This window comes from Myripristis murdjan, chromosome 4 (assembly GCF_902150065.1).
Source record: "Myripristis murdjan chromosome 4, fMyrMur1.1, whole genome shotgun sequence".
NCBI lineage: Eukaryota > Metazoa > Chordata > Actinopteri > Holocentriformes > Holocentridae > Myripristis > Myripristis murdjan.
Window position 1 is genome coordinate 33706844 of NC_043983.1, and position 13655 is coordinate 33720498.

At 43.4% G+C, this 13655-nt stretch overlaps 1 pseudogene; it reads right to left on the bottom strand.

Annotated features, from left to right (window-relative positions):
• Positions 1 to 1637: 1637 nt before the first annotated feature.
• LOC115357393 (uncharacterized) lies at positions 1638 to 9733 on the bottom strand (annotated as a pseudogene).
• Positions 9734 to 13655: the final 3922 nt, after the last annotated feature.

Genomic DNA, 13655 nt, shown 5'->3' on the forward strand with positions numbered 1-13655 from the left:
AAAAATCTGAATCTAATTCGCCAAACTGAAGTGCACCTTCTTGACAGTCGGATCTGCCGCTGAACTTTGACATTTTGTTGATTTTCCCCGGTCGTGCCGCTGCATACAGCAGAGCCCCGCCGTGTTTGTATGCAGCTCTCAGATGCTTTGATTAGCATAGCGGCTAAGGTTGGGGGGGGGGAGCGGTCAGATTTACATTCCTGCTCGCGGTCAGACAGAATTTCAACTCGGAGTCAAAAGGTCACAGCTTGGAGATCAAGATGAAGTTAGGCCATCAAATCACTTTCACTGCTTTTAAATCAGGAGGATTTTTCTCCCCAAAATGTGGGGGAAAAAAAACATCAAACATAAACGTAAGTAGAGTAGAGCAAAGTCAACTGGACTTTAAGTGGATTTCAGAAGATGTTTCGCTTCTCCTGCAAGAAGCTTCTTGTCATGTCTCACCCAGCACCTTAAATTATGTTTTCTTGGTTTCATTTTTTCTGCACTTCCTGTTTTATTGTCTAACTCTCCTCTCATTTCAGATCACTTCCTGTCAAGTTTCTCTCCTGTGTGATTGCCTGCCCCGCCCTAATGTGTTACACCTGGGCCTTGTTGTCTTCCCTCTCCTCGTGTATTTAGTCGGTGTGTTCCCTGTTCTCTGTGCCAGTTCGTTGTAGCCCTTTGTGTCTTCACGTCCCAGCCATTTTTTCCTCGTGTTTGCCCTGGTTTATTCTGATTCTTCTTCTGGTTTTCTGACGCTGATTTTTGCCTAGCCCTTCTGGATATTCTGCTCGGATCCCGACTGCTCTTGTGTTTTTTGACCCTGCTTTCGGAATAAAGGACTTGTTAATTGACTTCTGACTCAAGATTGTGCTTTTGGGTCCTACTCTGACTCCCAGCCTTGACACTTCTTCGGTTCTGGTTGACTGGCAAAACTCCTGGTTGACTGGAGCAATAAGATTTTGGGTGTGAATCCGTGTACACTATCTGACCTGTTTCGTAGGCAGATATTTAGGAAGGCCAATGTCATTCGGTCTGACAGCTCCCACCCTTTACATTCGGAGTTCCAGTTTTTGCCTTCTGGGTCCCGGCTCAGATTTCCCCATGTCAAGTCACAGATATAAGTACTCCCTCATCCCTACAGCCATTTCACTTTTGAGTGCGGATCCGGGGAGGAGTCGTACTTGACTTCTATTCTGTGGCTACTCACTTGGCTCATCTATTGCTGATTTTGATGACTATGGTTTTTCATATCCTTATTTTTAAATGATATGATGATGGTGCTGCTGTTGTTATTGATGGTATTGTTGTTGATGATGATGATGATGTTCATACTGACATTATGCACTTTTCCTACTCTGTGTAGGCTGTTTTTGGACACTAGGCTACTTCCTAAGCACTTGGCATATTTTTCTTATCATTGGCTATGTCCCAGTGTCTACTGTTGCTTCGGCACACTCCCCCACCCCCCTCCTGAACGTCGTTTGTATGCACCTGTGTGTTTCTGTTTGCTTGCTTGCAAAGCCAATTGCCCTACGGAGACACTGACAATAAACTTGAACTTGAACTCCCAGGTATTTAACCTCTGTGGGGTCGTTGTTAAGGTCGTCGATACCACTGGGTGAAAGTGTCCCTAGGTGGTAACGATCCTTGTCGAGAGTTGTTAGGGTCACATGATGTCGTTAGGGTCACATGATGTCGTGAGGGTCACATGATGTCCGCGTGGTCGATCGTTGTCCCATGAGGTCAAATGAGATGGGTGTTTGAATCTCCTGGGGAGAGATGAAAGGACCGTGTTGTGTATGGGGGATAGGTGGCGTCTGAGGCCCCCTCTTCTGTCGAGTGATGGCTTCTCTTCTTTGACATAGATGGCCTCCTTCACTCCTCTTTCAAACCACCTGTCCTCCTCGTCCAGAATGTGTACATTGTGGTCTTCAAAGGTGTGCCCGTTGTCTTTCAGGTGGAGGTACACTGCAGAGTCCCGGGCTGAAGAGTTGGCCCTCCTGTGTTGGGCCATGCGTCTGGGTAATGGTTGCTTGGTTTCTCCAGTGTATAGTTCTGTGCAGTCCCCGCTGCATTGGACTGCATACACCAGGTTGCTTCTCTTCTGTTTTGGGGTGTGGTTTTCCGGGTGGACCAGTTTCTGCCTTAGTGTGTTGCTGGCTTTGAAAAACACAGGGATGCGGTGTTTGTTAAAAATTCTCCTGAGTTTCTCTGATACTCCAGCCACATAAGGCATGACGATGTTGTTGCGTCTGGGTTCCTTTTCTTCCCGTTCGCTGGTGTTGTCTTTCTTCCTGGTTCTTGTGGCTGGTCCAGTTAGGATGTCCACAAGCTTGCAGTGCATTCCTCAGGTGTTTCTTTGCCTTTTCCTGGGACCGTGTACTCGATGGTATGTTCTCTGCCCGGTGTTGCAGGGTTCTGATCACTCCAAGCTTGTGTTCCAACGGTGGTGGCAGTCAAAGAGTAGATACCGGTCTATGTGGGTGGGTTTCCTGTAGACCCTCACGTGCAGGCTCCTGTCCTCTTCAAAGTGTACTTCGCAGTTCAAAACGGCCAGGCTGTTGTTCTTGGTGTCTTCCCTTGTGAACTTGATGTTGTCATCCACCGAGTTGATGTGTTCTGTGAAGGCTTGCACCTCCTGGGTTTTGATGGTGACCCATGTGTCATCCACGTACCTGAACAAATGGCTAGGTGTTGTTCCTCTGAAGGAGGTCAGGGCTCTATTTTCCACCTCTTCCATGTACAGGTTGGCCGCTATGGGAGAGACTGGTGAGCCCGTGGCACAGCCATGCTTCTGCCTGTAAAATTGCAGGTTTCTCTGCTATCTGAAGCTCATTATCAGACAGTGATGGTGGCCTCCATAGGGGGCGCCGGCGAGTGTCCGCTCTGCTTGTCCCACACACAGGGACGCTGCTTCACCTCAGGGAGCTCAGATGGAGTCCTGCTGTCGCCGTAGATGATCTGCTCGTGAGCTTTCACTCCGTCTCCTTCCTTCTTACCTGGAGAATCCTCCATTAGAACAGCAGCCCACCAAGGTGAGACACACCTGGCTGTTAAAGGGGACGGGAGACGGCGCTCTGATTGGTTTACTGCATGTTACGCCCAAAGCACAGCCAGGATTAATGAAGAGACTCAGGACAAGCCTGTTGAACCAACCAGCCTTTTTTCCACTGTTAAAACAGCAGAAGTTGTCTTAGACACGCCCTTAATGCACCATGTTCTTCAGACCATGTGCTTAGATTATTAAAATCGAGCTCTTAGTGTTAAAAATCTTGTTTCTCTTTGATAATCTCACTTGTTTCCAGCGCTAATCACCTTGTTTCGACAATTTTCTTGAATCAAATGTCATTTCATTGATCCTGGTGGCTGATCTGCCGTGTTTCAGCATATTTATCCTAGTTCCTAGAAATTTTCCTGAAACAAGTGAAACTGCATTGGAAACAGGTGGGATTATTTCATCCCACTGGCAGAGTTTTGACTTTAAAAAGAAAAATCAGGATTTCAACACTGAAGAAGAGACTAAATGACTTGTTAGGACGGACATCTGTCGCAGTGTTGACTCTTCCTGTCGCTGGTGTTTGCTCTCTGCTCCACTTGAGCCTGTGAAGGTTTTTTTGAAAGTGAGGGTTAAAGGGAAAGTGAATCACAGCCGACTGACCACCAGCTTTGTCTTACCACGGTGAGTTAAGATAAGATTAAATGAAACTTTATCGATCCATGAGGGGAAATGCGGTCACTGCAGTAAACAAAGAGTAAAAGAATACAGTTCGAGGAAAAAGGAAAAAATGGCATTTAGAGACTACAGCTGAACCTGGCATGATGGAGTTTTTTTTTGTTTTTTTGTATTAACAAGTGAACCGCGACTTCTATTTAGATTTGAAATCAATCAAAGTTATTTTTTAACTGGAGGTGAATGGACTCCGGCCCTGCCTTACAGAGGACTGCATGTCAGTGTGGTTTAAGGACACTGTAATCACTTTTAAATCACACTTTATACTTTTCATCATGAAAACAACAGGAGCAATAACGTTAAAAATGTTGCACAGCTTTGTGCCCTAACATGAGGCAGGATTTGGTTTGATATGGAACATATACACTATAAGGACAAAAACATTCAGCCACAGCTCTTAACCCTCATATGGTATTCGTTTTTTTGTTACACAGGGAGTCCTGCTGGGTCTGGTGGACCCGTTGCATTTTGGGGCTTTTAATTCAACATAATCATAACTTTTTTTGTTAAAATACTCAGCAGATCTTTACTTCATCCCAATTGCAAGTAATATAAACAATACATATGTTAAATTTCTTCCCTTTACCTTTGTAAAATCACATTTATAAATAGAAATAACACTCGTTTTTTTATTAAAATTCAACAAAATAAGAAAATCTATCATAAAACAGGCATAACTAGAAAATAATCAGCAAATGTACAAATGAAGGCAGTTTTTTTTTTCATAACTAGTGTTTTATTTGAATTTCATTAGAAATGTAACCTAACATTTACACATAAAATCTGTCTGAACAACACATTAGCCCAATTGAACACGGCCATTTCATACCAGACTATGCCATACAATACGTGCAGAGTTTCACTGTGTGTGTATTGCGAATGTACTTCTTGCACTGGGTGCATGTATAGTGTTTTTCTGTCCATCTTGGGTCCACACACCTCACAGCGCTTCTTTTTGTTACTGGCCACAATCTAGAATAATGAGAAGATAAAGATCTTTACTAACACTCGTCACATTGGCAGCTATGCGGGGCGGTTCATTTCTTGAAAACGAAGACCATTCAATTCTGCCATTTCTTGACATCCATATGTTGTCATTTTGAAGCTGCTCACCACTGGCCCTGGGGCTGGCTGCTGGCCTGCTGCTCCTGAGGTACGCTTGCGTTTGGGAGGCGGCTGATGGGCTGATCCTGGCCTCTCATGGGCTGGTCCTGGGCCTGGTTGCTCGTGGGCTGGTCCTGGGCCTGGTTGCTCGTGGGCTGGTCCTGGGCCTGGTTGCTCGTGGGCTGGTCCTGCACCACACTGACAGAGCTATCTATAGCGTCAGGTCCCCGAGATTGGTTCCCGCAAGACAGAGGGTGAAATGTGTGGGAATGTGGGTGCAGTTAGTGTTGGGTACTCCAATTTTCTAACAATGTTGCAACCTTGTGCGGGAACAGGTACACCCACAGTGTGCACCTGTTCCCGCACTCGCTCTCTCTCTCTCTCCCACACAATACACACACACACACACGCACACACACACACACACACACACACACACACACACACACACACACACACAGATGAGGAAGGGAACATGAGGGTGCACAGGATCTATGATTTACACACTTTCACTAGGTCCGGGTCCAGTGGACCCGAAGACCCTGTATGTAATATAAATGTGTAGAGGGGGTATGCAAGGGGGGTAATTGAAAATTTTTTTCTGATTCATGTTCCTCACAGAAAATGACCCAAGGCCAATAAATATCAGTTTGAAAAAATAATTATTAGTATCATTTTTCTTAAGCTAAAAACTGAAAACGGGTCCCACAGACCCGAATACCTTATAAGGGTTAATCAGTGAGTTCAGGTGTTTCATTCAGTCCCGTCCCCACAGGTGTGTAACCTCCAGCAGCAGCCATGCAGTCTGCCTTTACCAACATCAGTGACAGAGCGTCTGGTTCTAAAGAGCTCACTGAGTTCCAGGTGCTGCTGGAATAGTGATGGAACAGGAAGCCACCGCTGCAACAAGTCAGCTGCTGAAGCTTCTTCCCTCCTAGATATTCCACCATCAGCTGGAAGTGGGATTATTGCAAAGTGGAAGTGTTTAGGAACCACAGCGACTCGGACGCAGCGGCGTAAAGCACGCCGCTGCCGGACTCTGGAGCAGCGGAAACGTGTTCTATGGAGCGACCAATCAGGCTTCTCTATGTGGCGGTCTGATGGACGAGTCTGGGTTTGGGGAACGCCAGGAGAACGTTCCCTGCCTGAGCGCATTGTGCCGACTGTGCAGTTTGCTGGAGGAGGGGTCACGCTGTGGGCTGGTGTTTCTGGGCTCGGCCTCAGCCCCTCAGCTCCACTGAAGGGAAATCTGAACGCTTCAGCTCACCGACACATTTTGGACAATTCTCTGCTTCCAGCTCTGTGGGACCAGTTTGGGGAAGGAAGGCCCTTTCCTGTCCCAGCATGACTGAGCCCCAGTGCACAGAGCAGCTGCATAAAGGCGTGGCCGGCTGAGTTTGGTGTGGAAGAACTTGAGTGGCCCGCACAGAGCCCCGACCTCAACCCCATCCAACACCTTTGGATCAACTAGAACGGAGACTGTGAGCCGGGCCCTCTGGTCCAACATCAGAGTCTGAGCTCACAAAGGCTCTTCTGGATGAACGGGCAGAAACTCCCACAGACACTCCAACATCTGGCAGAAAGCCTCCCAGAAGAGTGGAAGCTGTTCTGCTGCAAAGGACCAACTCCATATTAACGCCTCTGGATTTAGGATGGGAGCTCAGAGAAGCTCCTGGAGGTGTGATGTGGAGGTGGACCAGGACTTTTGTACATTCACTGATGCAACCTGCAGCAGCGAGCAGAGCAGAGCAATAATGGAATACCTGTTGTGGAATAACAGCGGTGTGATTGCAGTGCATTACCAGCTCCTAAACTGTGAGAACAGATCTTGGATGTCGTTATCATTTGCACATTTTATCGTCATCTTTTTCACTGTCATTACCACGCTTAATGTCATTTGCATCTGAATTCCAGGCCGGTTGTAAACAATAACAACAGCCGGGGGCGACTCGGCTTATTTTGCAGCTTTGACTCCAGTTAGTTTGGAGTCACACGTTTTGGAGGTTTAATGATGCCTTCAGGTGCTTTGGAACACATTGTTTTTTTGCAGCTGAACTCGTACAAACAAAATGGGAAATAGGAAAGGATGGAGATGCACCGATATGGGAATCTCAGGGCTGATAACGATCACCAATAATGATCTCTTTGTTGTGGCCGATACCGATATGATAACCGATAATATTACTATTGTTTAGAAAAATAAGAAGAGGACCATAAAGGCTAACTTTTGAGATTGACCAGTTGATTTTGCTAGTCATAATTATTTTAAACAAACGAGAAAGGCCCGTTTTACTGACATTCTTCATCAAAAATGTATCTTTTCCTAGGATAATATACATCAGCCAGCGTTATATTGTGCATCCATATAAAGACATGATTTGCTGTGAAACCTGACTTGACAAAGAGTGACTATTAATTTGCCAGAAAGCACAGAAGCTCAGCAACTGATGCATTTCATCATCATCTGCTGCTGCTGTGGTTTGTATAAATGATCCTGTAGTCACAAATAGCATTTTATCATACAAGCATACAATTTGCCATCACTTACACTTAGATATCACATAATAACAAGCCACTCATTAGATTTCAGTGTTTATAAAGAGAGGCCTTCAAGGAGCATCAGGAACTGACAGACAGGAAAAATCCATTTTGCTGTTTGGTGGTCATTTTTGTAATTTATTTATTTTTTTAAATTCCCATAGATAACTGGACAAATGCGGATGATATGATGTCGTACCGAGGTAGTTTCATAGAGGGAAAAATGTTGCAGTAAATAGACATTTTTAGTCCTTGAGGTTAAATTATTGATCACAGAAACGTGTAGGACGCAGCATTAGAAGATGCAGTGTCAGGTTTTGGTGTCGGTCCTTCACAATCAAAGCGCGGCGCCCTCCACTTCTATCAAACGTCACGCAGGGAGGAATCCACAGAGCGATTCCAAGGCGCTTTATTTATGATTTTATGAATGAATGTTTTTTTTTTTTTTTTATGTACGTCGGCGTGTGGGTGAGGATGGCGGCTGCAGCTCAGTTTGGCAACGCTGACGTCACACACACACACACTCCTGCTGCAGCGCCGTTGGCTCATGTTGCTCTCTGCTGCCTCTTAATGTATTCTGTTTATGATATTTCTGTGTGTTGTTGTGCATGTTTTTATCCACCGGATGCAAGAAAAAGAATAAAGGAATGCATAATTCTCACACTGCAACAAAAAAAGAGAGAGAGAGTACAACTGGAGTGCACAATTCTCCACAATTCTGGGGTATCTATCTATCGATCAATCTGTGATCAGAATCAGAAATATTTTATTGATCCCCAAGGGGAATTTGGATCAGCCTATCTGTATATGTCTATATGTATTTCTATCTAATTTTTCTTGTTTGTTTTTTGTTCATACATTTAGAACATACTTTTGAGGACTACATTCACCATTTGAACTCACATTTAAAGGAATAATCTGTGTTTTCTCTGAGATAGCGGCTACTTTGTCTTGCTTCATTTTGTTTTGGGCAGTGTCTTACTGTCTTACTGACTTTAAACACATCAAACAGTTACAGTGATGTGTTTTCCAGCGGTAGCAAATCCACCAGCTTCCAATGGGGGAAAATTAGGCTACCCAAAGCATGATTATGTAAATATGTAAAAAAAAAAACAAACAAAAAAAAAACAGTAAGATGGTATTGTTACCCGTTACCAAAAATGCATCTGAATGGCCTGTCAGATGTTTCTAAATACGTCCAAAAGTTAAATATCAACCAAAGATTTTTCTACGCATCTCTCCAGCCGTCTGTTTCAAAGACAGAGACATATTTTCTGATGTCTACTAGGAATAAAGTGTCATTTTCTTCATCCTAGTGGCTGATCTGCCTTATTCTGCCTTGTTATATGGGAACAAGGGATTATCTGGGAACAAGTTTATATATTTAGACTTGTTTTTTTTTTTTTTTTGTTTTTTTTACCTTGTTTGAGGAAAAGCAAGATTTTAACACTGTGGATGAAACAAAATGACATGCTGAGATAGAGAATTCTTGCAGGGTGAACTAATGCACGGGCTAAGTTACTGTAATTATGTAATGATGCTAACTATATATAATTACTTCTGTTCAAACTAAGAGCGGTAGCTTCAGTGATGCTGCAACGATGAAAGCGAACCAGAGACCCAGGAGGCACGTTAGGATTTAAAAACCCTCACCAACACCAACAGAAGGCTTTTTCTTCATTTTCTTTTTCTTCCATTGATTATGTTTCTCTTTTATGTCCCTTCAGGGCCTCCGTACATAACTCTCTTCGATAACTTGCCTTCTATCGTTGTTTTGTGGTAATTTTGTTTGTTTCTTTCACTTCATGCAGGTTTTAGACTTGAAGTCCCACACGAGGATCTGAGAGCAATCAGCCTGTGTTCCCCTGGCGGACTAATTCAATATGCAACAGATTTTCTCGGCCAGCCCTGCTGCTTCCTATCTGAGCGTTTAAACGGATCTGGGCTCGGAGGCTCCGCTGTGACCGGGGCGACGGCGGCGCCATGCAGACGCCGGCCTGAACATATGATTGATTCAAATGGCCACTAACTATCAGTCAAAACATTACTGCAGCCACTCCACATAACTCTTTCTAAAATGAAGTGAAATAGTATTAAGGGTGTTTTTTTTTTTTTTTTTTTTTTTTTTTTTTTTTTTTAGCAGGGGGGGTTATTGTGGCTTCAGATGAATCAGAATGAGAATGACGGGAGAAGGTTGATGAATCATTCATGAAAGTGAAATGGGCCCAAAGCTGCAGACAGAGTCAGACTACCAACCTCTTTCCTCCCCACGCCTGCAAGTGCAGCGAGGCCGTGACGGAGTGTGCGACTGCTCTGTTGCCGGCTGCCTCTCTTACCGTCTGTTTTAAACCCCACAGTGAGGCCGACTGGGTCCATCTTCCATTCCCATCATCCTCTCCTTCCTCCCTCCGAGCTTTTTCCCTTTCTTTGATTAAAATCTTACGGCTTGCTTGCACATAGAGAGGCCTGTGTTTGAAAATGTCCATGCTACTGCGACTACTATGACTAATACAAATGATAACAATAAAAATAATAATAAGGAACATTATGTATGTCGTGACTTTCAAAATAAAGCCCTTAGGCGCTTTATGTGATTGCATAACCAAAGATACAACAGAGAGCAGGAGCAGAGTAAAACGTTATAAGACCAATGAAACCAATTGAAAACAACAACAACAATTAAAATAAATGGAAAGTGATAAAAACAAAATGGAGCAGTAAAATGTGTGTAAAGCTGAATAGAGTGGTGTGTTCATCGCTACAGTGTGTGTTTCTTTAAAATGTCCTGGCAGTAAAAGTGACTGAGTTCCTTTTTCCAAACAGTAAAGCTGTATTCGCTGTGATCTTTTCCTTTACACTCAGCTGAAGTGAGGACCCTGTAGACTCTACTGGCACATGTGGAATAAGCGCATTAATAATGATGGTTGAGTCTACACGGCTCTCATTGAAAATCTGCAGGTTTTCCATCCTGCGGCTTTTATTGTGAAATCTGGATATGACAGAAAGTAGAGGCAACAAAGCAGAAGCAGGTTCCTCCTCTCGTCTTCGCTCACTGGGCTTTTATTGTGAAAGGTGCTACAATCAGTCATGGATCATTTGTGCACTGTAATGGATCTGATTTAAAATGTAGTGAAGGACAAAACTCAAGCAAAAATGGACTTAAGTAAGAATTAAACTATTGACTTTAAAGAAATACTCAAAAAATCCTACTGAGTTACAGCAACGTGAGTAAATGTAATTAGTTACTCCCACCTCTGATTACAAATAAAATGCATCACTGGCTGCTGTTATCATATCATCACCTGCTAATCTCACACCAGTGGCTCATCTTACACTACAGTGTGTTTTCTGTTCAGTTTAGTGCCGCTTGTGTTGTTGGTGTAAACGTTTGCTATGAATACTGTTCCCACTGACCCTGGTTATGTGGCAGTATTTTGAATTATTACTATTGCATTTGATTAATCAGTACTTATTATTATGGCGAGACTCTTTTCAGTGCAGATGAACTGGAACCAGCATGTTGGTGGTGTGTGAAGGGATCAGGAGGCCCACATGGGATGTGGGTAGGTCAGTAAAGTGTAGTTAACCCTTCATAAAAAAGATAAAAGTTTATTGTCCTGTTTCTGTTTCTCATTATAATCTGTAATAATAAACGAGATGGCCTAACCCACTGGATGCAAAAAGGATTCATACAAATCTCGTCACACAAAAACAGCATGCTTAGTGTACACCTCAGTCTCTCCTCACCTCCTCACTCACAGGACATACAGGTGATGGTGTCAGATCGTGTGGCGGCTACCTGCTCGTGAGGCTGTGTGCTGTCAAACTGGCCATTTCAGGCTCAGAAGGTGGTTTCACCAGCTGCCTGAAGGATGGGATTCCAGTTTATAGATGTGTGACCAGTGTGGAGAGGTGAGGGAAACTGGTGGCAGCTCGGTGTTTGAACAGAACTCTTTGAACTGTGTTTGAAATGCGTTAGGATACTGTGCTCTGTTCAAGAATAATAATAACCAACCAGATTGTTCTGAAGTGCATCCACCTTTTTATCCTTGGACGGAGTCGCCGAACTCGCTCTCAGTTTGTCATTCTGAGGCGGCTTCCTGCACGTTAAAGCTGCCATAAAACAGCTGGCTCCGGTCATGACGCTCAGACTCTTTAGGGCAGGGAAATTAAGTTAAGTGAAGATGGATTGTGGCTTTTCTAATTTAGTGGCTAATGCTTCTGCCATCAACATTAGCCATATACATGCCATTATAGATGAGCACAACGCACAGTTCTTCAACATAAAAATGAGAATAATGTCCCAATCCTCTGGTGTAGCACCAAAAATGTATAATATGATGCATGTATGGTAAATAAGATCTGAATGGTGTTTGAAATGGTGTATGAAAAAAATAGCACAGGGCCCTGGGGACATGTATCTGTACTTGTGTCACATGCAGGCAGGAAAGTGGTAGGGATGGGCGTATCGATTCTGTGGTATCGATATATCGATATTCACACGCTACTCATTTGACATCAATTTCCTTAAACAAATATTGATACTAACAAATAAGAATTGGGGGTGCATGCATAACTTTCAGCTGTTTTAGATAGCTTCCTTCACTCACTATGTGCCGAGACACCCCTGTGCCTGGCGGTGTGTTGAGCCGGCCCGTGTCACGTGACGTCCCGACAGCACAGCCAGCAAGAGCGGCTCAAATGCGGGAGCCGGAGGAGCACACAGAAAATAATGGCAGATCAGTCTTTTTTTCTTTTTTTATATCAAGAAAAGTGCAAGAAAACAACAATAACAGTGAAAATGTGCAAATTTTTGTTCATATTTAATTTATTTCATTCATATTTATGTTATTTATCTTAATTTTAGTTTTATTATGTATTGACCCCAATAAATATGGTATAAATGGTCTGTATTTGTCATGTAATTTGTCTTAAATGTAATAATATTTTGAATGAAAAAAATTGCAGAAAAAATTTATCAGTTTCGGTATCAGTATCGGTATCGATGAAAATGCACGAAAAAGTATCGGTATCATATTGAATCCTAAAAGTGTGGTATCGCCCATCCCTAGAAAGTGGAGCCAAACACACAAGTGGAGGCAGGTTTCATTGAAGAATAGAAAATATTAAATAACTAAAGCTAGAAACTAAGGAACACACAGGCAAGAGACACAGTGAAGAGACAAAGACGGAACTGAAAATAAGAGTTAAATTCCCCAGAAACTAACAAGGTAACAAGACACACCTGGGGAAGGAGCTGGAACACAGAGGACTGGCTGAGGTCAGAGATGATTACACAGACTCAGGACTGGTGTGGGACCCTGGGCAAACAAGACTGACAGAGTCCAAACATAAAGTCCAAACACACAAGCCCAAAGCAAAGCTTAGAAACTGGGACAACCTCTTTTGGTTCTTGAACTGGTTCCGTTGGGGATTGTTGAACCGAGGTGCTAAATGACAAACTGGTCCATGCTTGCACCAGTTTGCTGTTGCATCAGAGATGTTGCTGAGTCACTTTCAGCCGATCGATGACTCAGCACGCCGTCGAGGACTTCATAAAAGCACGACGCCATACTTTGCTTGGTTCTTTCCAGAGTTTCCGTCGACCTTCCTCAATGTTTTAAAACTTGCTTATAACTGGTCCTTTGACAACTCTTCAGCAAGTTCCTCACCAGTTCCTTGTTTGTCGAAAAGGCTTAATAGACATGATCCTCTGCAGAGCTGCGAAGAGGGCTCGCTTATTTTAGCCAGCGATGGTTTTGGAAGTTAAAATCTCATTCAGCTTCCCAAATACAGTGTTATGTTTGAGCACTTCCAACACTCGGATGGGCATGAAACTCTTCAGGTTGAATCATGGGAGCAAACAAAGAAGGACTGCATTGCAATAATTCAGGGAGAAAACAGGAAAGGTACAGAAAATCTCCCAGTGCATTATCTCAAGAAAGAGCCAATCACAAATCTTCAAATTCACATTACACAGACATGCTGGATCATTTCACGGCTACAGTGCACTATTTTGTTCCTGAGTGCAACAACCAATCTAGAAAAAAAAAGGATAATAACTGAAAACATTTAAAAATATTTTGCAGCTTGAGCTTGCATTTTCACGATAGTAACAGCCACTGAGGCTCATGGGTACTGTAGTACTTAGTGTCCATTGCCCATAGCCTACAGAACAGATAGAAAAACATGAAATGAAGAAATGAAGTTGAAACATGTAAACTCGACGGCTGTTTATCCAGAATATTCTGTGATTTTGTGCTGATTGATATTGGAGTAACTTAGAAAAAGTAATATT